At 47.0% G+C, this 5,293-nt stretch overlaps 1 non-coding gene across 1 annotated transcript; it reads right to left on the bottom strand.

Annotated features, from left to right (window-relative positions):
* Positions 1-5,009: 5,009 nt before the first annotated feature.
* Positions 5,010-5,082, bottom strand: TRNAE-UUC. The gene has a single exon. It is a non-coding gene; the product is annotated as a tRNA-Glu (tRNA).
* Between the last annotated feature and the right edge of the window lie 211 nt (positions 5,083-5,293).

Here is a 5,293-nt window from a genome sequence, read left to right as displayed (position 1 = left end):
GTGTTGAAATCCATCTTGGCTGAGGATGCACAGGGCTTTGTTCCATGTGGCTGTTCACAAAAACAAAGAGGGAGGTGCCATGTTATACAAGGATCCGTTTCCTTTGCAAAGAATCTCTCTCTTTTAAAGTCAAGAAGAGCTAGCAGTGAGACACGATAATCTGTGACACTATCTGTGCGTCTAGGCTGTGGGCACCCAGGGGAGGGTCCAGAGACAAATCAGCCAGGGGGGCAAAGCAAGATGATTGGCCAGAGGGAAGACAGAGACCCAGAAAACCGCCCTCTATAAAGGATTTAAACTTCCCAAAGGCACGGCTCTCGGGACTCTCTGGCAGAGTTCGCCCATGCATCTTTCTCCATGTACTCTGCTTTCCCAATAAATGTTTTACTTTTCTCTTTACCTTCCACCTTCTGGTCAGAATTCTTTCTTGTCAACGTAGTCAAGGTCTGGAGGACTTAGGCCCCAGCCACTGAACTCTGTCATAGACAGTTAGGACTCCTGGTCAGGGAACTAACATCCTGCTTCACACTCTTTGAGACCCTATGGACTGCAGCACACCAGGCTTCCCTGTCCTTCACTGTCTCCTGGAGTTTGCTCAGATTTATGTCCACTGAGTTGGTGATGCTATTTCACCATCTCATCATTTATCCACTTCTCCTCCTGCCTTCAGTCTTTCCCAGCATCAGGGTCTTTTCTAGTGAGTCAGCTCTTCACATCAGGTAGCCAAAGTACTGGAACTTCAGCTTCAGCATCAGTTCTTCCAATGAACATTCAGGACTGATTACCTTTAGTTTGGTTTCTTTTGGTTTGATCTCCTTGCTCCAAGGGACTCTCAAGAGTCTTCTCCAGCCCTACAGTTCAAAGGCATCAATTCTTCAGTGCTCAGCCTTCTTTATGGTCCAACTCTCACATCCATACGTGACTACTAGAAAATCCATAGCTTTGACTATATGGACCTTTGTCAACAAAATGATGCCTTTGCTTTTTAATATGCTGTCTAGATTTGTCATAGCTTACCTTCCAAGGAGCAAGCATCTTTTCATTTCGTGGGTGCAGTCACCATCTTCAGTGATTTTAAAGCCCAAGAAAATAAAGTCTCTCACTGTTTCCACTTTTCCCCATCTATTTGGCATGAAGTGATGGGACCAGATGCCATGATCTTAGGTTTTTTTAAAGTTGAGTTTTAAGCCAGCTTTTTCACTCTCCTCTGAGTCCTCTTAGACAAATACATCAGTGGTTTTTGTGTATTAAAGGAAAAAGAAAAAAAAGACAAAATACTTCCTTACCTTTTCACACTAAACAAGAAGAAAAATCTATTTAAACAGTGTCATTTTCCCTCAGACTCCTGCCATGATGTTCAGAGACCATCCCTCAGTATCACCCTCCCGCCTAGAAAAGCGCACTCTTAATTGAATGGTTTGTATCATTGGTGAATAGAGTTCAGCTTTGTGCTGCAAGACAAAAGGGGAAATGTCACACAAAGCAACATCCTTCCCCAGGTTACTGAAAAGAGCTCCAGTCGATCCCAGTGTGTCCCCGATGCCCTGTGAACGAGGCCGCGGGCTGTCAGCATCTGCAGGTGCCCGCGAGGCAGGACACTGATGCGGGGACTCTGCTGCGCCCTGAGTGACGGTCCTACTGAGGTACTGACCCTAGTCTAGAGAGTAATTGGGGTCAGTTCTCTTTTCACCAACATTTCCTCCTCATGAAGCTTTCTTCAAGTGACCTCAGGCTCTTGAGATGTGAGTCCAGGATGGTGGTTTCCTTTACGTGTTCTTTCTCTTGTCCGCAAGAACTAGACCCCATTCTCTACTTCTCTATCCAGACGCGTTCCTGAGCTCCCCTTGCCCAGTTCCGTGACTTTAGCCTCATCACCATGACGACTCATGTTTCTCGCCCTCCATCTCTCCCCTGAACTCCAGACCCACATACCCGGCTGTCTATTCAGTGACTATTCAGGGCTTCCCTGGTGGCTCAGATGGTAGAGAATCCACCTGAAATGCGGGAGACCTGGGTTCGATCCCTGGGTTGGGAAGATCCCCTGGAGGAGGGCATGGCAACCCACTCAGGTATTCTTGCCTGGAGAATCCCACGGACAGGGGAGCCTGGTGGGCTGCAGTCCATGGGGCTGCAAAGAGTCAGATACAACTGAGCAAGTAACCACACAGCACACTCAGTGACTCAACCTGAATTTCCAATAGAAATCTCCAGCCTGACACATGCACGTACACGTTCTGCCGGTTCTCCTCTGTGGGGTGGGAGCCCCTGCCCTTTACAAGGTAGAGCCCCTTCCTCCATAGAGGCTGCAAGTGCTGGGTTCCCCTTTCCCAGCCTCTCACTGCTGATGCCCACAGTGTGAACGAGGCTCTGCCAACCACATCCACCTGCGCCAGACTCTGAAGCCACAGCTAAGCACATGGAGAGGCCGTGTCCACAGGGGGCCCTTTCCAGGGACACGCTGTGGCAGCAGTGGCCACAGCTGGTAAGGACACTAACGTGAGCAACAGCAGCAGTGCTGAAGCTGCATCCGGTTCTGGGTCCTGATGAGATCAGCCGCCGGGGTTGCAGTATCTGCCCGGAAGGGAGAGTGTATCTTCACAACACCCGTTTCTGAACATGATTTAGGGATTGGTTTCTGGCTTTGTAGACTTGAAGCCTTGCTTCCTCATCCTCCCAGAGATTCTCAGAACTACTTAATGTTCATTTAATGAATTATTTTTCTTAAGGTATCTGTTGCTTGCAGCTAGGAGTCCTGACTTCTAAAATATCTAAACTCAAGACAATTAATCCTAAAGGCAACAACTTCTTTTCCACTAAAAGTGCTGCTGCTGCTGCTAAGTCGCTTCAGTCGTGTCCGACTCTGTGCAACCCCAGAGACGGCAGCCCACCAGGCTCCCCCGTCCCTGGGATTCTCCAGGCAAGAACACTGGAGTGGGTTGCCATTTCCTTCTCCAATGCATGAAAGTGAAAAGTGAAAGTGAAGTCACTCAGTCGTGTCCGACTTTCCATGACCCCATGGACTGCAGCCTTCCAGGTTCCTCCGTCCATGGGATTTTCCAGGCAAGAGTACTGGAGTGGGGTGCCATTGCCTTCTCCGTTAATTTTGCTAAGAAATTTAAATTTCTCTAATATTTTCTCTAATATTGCTAAGGAATTTAAAACAGTTGCCAAGAAATAAGTCCAGTTAACCAGCTGTAAGTAACACAGCAGACGTAGTGCTAGTAATCCTAAAATATAAGGAAGTCCAGGCTCTGGTTATAAATTAGCGTGCTTATGATAGATTTTAAACAATGACTCCATTGCAGGCTTCTTTTTCTTATATTTTTTAAACTTTATTTTTAATTGGAGGATAATTACTTTACAATATTGTGTTGGTTTCTGCAGTACAACAGCATAAATCAGCCCTAAGTATACATATATTCTTTCCCTCTTGAACCTCCCTCCCACCCGCTTCCCATCCCATCCCTCTAGGTCATCACAGGGTACAGAGCTGAGCTCCCTGTGTGCAGACTTCTATTAAAGAAAAAATTCCTATGTTATACTGAAATTACGATATGATGTGATGACATGTTATATTCAAGCACTTATTCACGGACACTGCTATAGCCAAGAGCAAGTAACCCTGTACAGCTGCTGTACCTCAGTGGGTGAGGATGGAATTCTGGCTGGTCCTCTGGGTGAATTTAATTTGCCTTCCAGTAAATTCCTCAACAGAGACGCTAAGGAGTAGGTCAGAGTGGTTTCAGCCAGGTCGTATTTGCGGAAAGCTTATTCCACAATTGCTTTTCTGTTTTCACAAACTTACTTTTCAGTGTTTACAAGATCTGAGCTGAATATGATTTTGGATTTTTACCAACTTGTTTCTCACACTAAAGCTGACTCATGGTGTCCTCAGGGTGAGTTCTTTGGATGGCTCCAGGAGACCTCTGGCTGCAAGATTCCCAGAAGACTGTGAGGTGTGAGGTCCAGTTCTGGTTTATCATCCCTGCCCGCAGCCTCTCCTGACGGTAACCGGCAGCGGCAGCCCACTCACCGATGAGCCACCCTCCGGTGGCGGGCTGGGGGTGGGGCAGGGCCAGGGTACCCGCGAGATGGCGGCAGCCCAGCCCTCTTTAGCGTTGTTCACCGCGTCTGCGGGAAAACTATGAACCCTTTCAACACAAAAGCACAGGTGCGCAGGTTGCATCTGCCCTTCCTTCTCTCCTCCCGAAAAGGCACCCTCCACTGCCCTCCCTCATTCAGCCGGCACAGGGCACACAGCAGTACCACCCTCCCTGCGGGCACCCTCCACCTTTCTAAACCGTTTTGTTAGCACTGCCACAGCCTGGTTTGGAGGGGGGGACGCAGTGTCTCCCGCATCACGGAATAGTTCCCCTCTCACAGTGAAGCTCGCTCTCACTGGTGCTCTTCTTGACTGTCTTGACTCCACAGCCCCTCCGTCCCCTTCTCCTCCCCAGCCTTCTGCGCAGATGGGCTGGAGGGAAGTGAGATAAGGCGTTGTCTTTGAGCCAATGCCTAGGAAGCCCAGAGGGCCCATATATCACAATATATCATAATTGTGACACATTTCATATATGATATGAAACATAATTTCATAATTCACGTATGAAGACTGTGGAAGTTTCTTCAGGGGGTGGGGTCCTTGGCATCTTTCCTCATAGTCAGTGATCCTGGAGAAACTTGCATCGTCCCATTCATCACCCCTGTGCAGTTATTTCACTGAAGTGCCCCAACCACAAGTTGACTATACTTGAGAGCAAACATGCTTTTTGGCAACAAAATCCAAAGTCATAATGGGACAATTTTAGTGGTAGAATCTATGTGTTTGCTTCCATAGCAGTGACTTCTGTTGAGGTAAAATGACCATTCTAATTAGAATGTATTCTTTTTTTAAAAAAAATATTTATTTTAGTTTTAGTTGTGGCGCGCAGGATCTTCGATCATTGTTGGGGTGTACAGATCTTTTAGTTGTGGCATGCAAACTCTTAACTGCAGTATGTGGGATCTTGTTCCCCAACCAGGGATGGAACCTGGGCCCTCTGCATTGAAAGTGCAGAGTCTTAGCCACTGGACAACCAGGGATTATGTATAGTATGTATTCTTATAGTATGTATTCAATAGTATATATTCTTATTGATTCATTCGATAACCATTTGTGGAAAATCTACCCCTAACCAGGCACACTGCCAAACACTGGGTTACAATTCTGAGCCAAAAATAGAAGTGCTTCTCTTTAGGGAACTTACAGTCTAGGGGGTGAGAATAATGAAATAAAAGAATCACACAAATATGT

This window comes from Oryx dammah, unplaced genomic scaffold, assembly GCF_014754425.2.
Source record: "Oryx dammah isolate SB20612 unplaced genomic scaffold, SCBI_Odam_1.1 HiC_scaffold_11, whole genome shotgun sequence".
Classification (NCBI taxonomy): domain Eukaryota; kingdom Metazoa; phylum Chordata; class Mammalia; order Artiodactyla; family Bovidae; genus Oryx; species Oryx dammah.
This window is presented reverse-complemented; position numbering and strand designations above follow the sequence as displayed.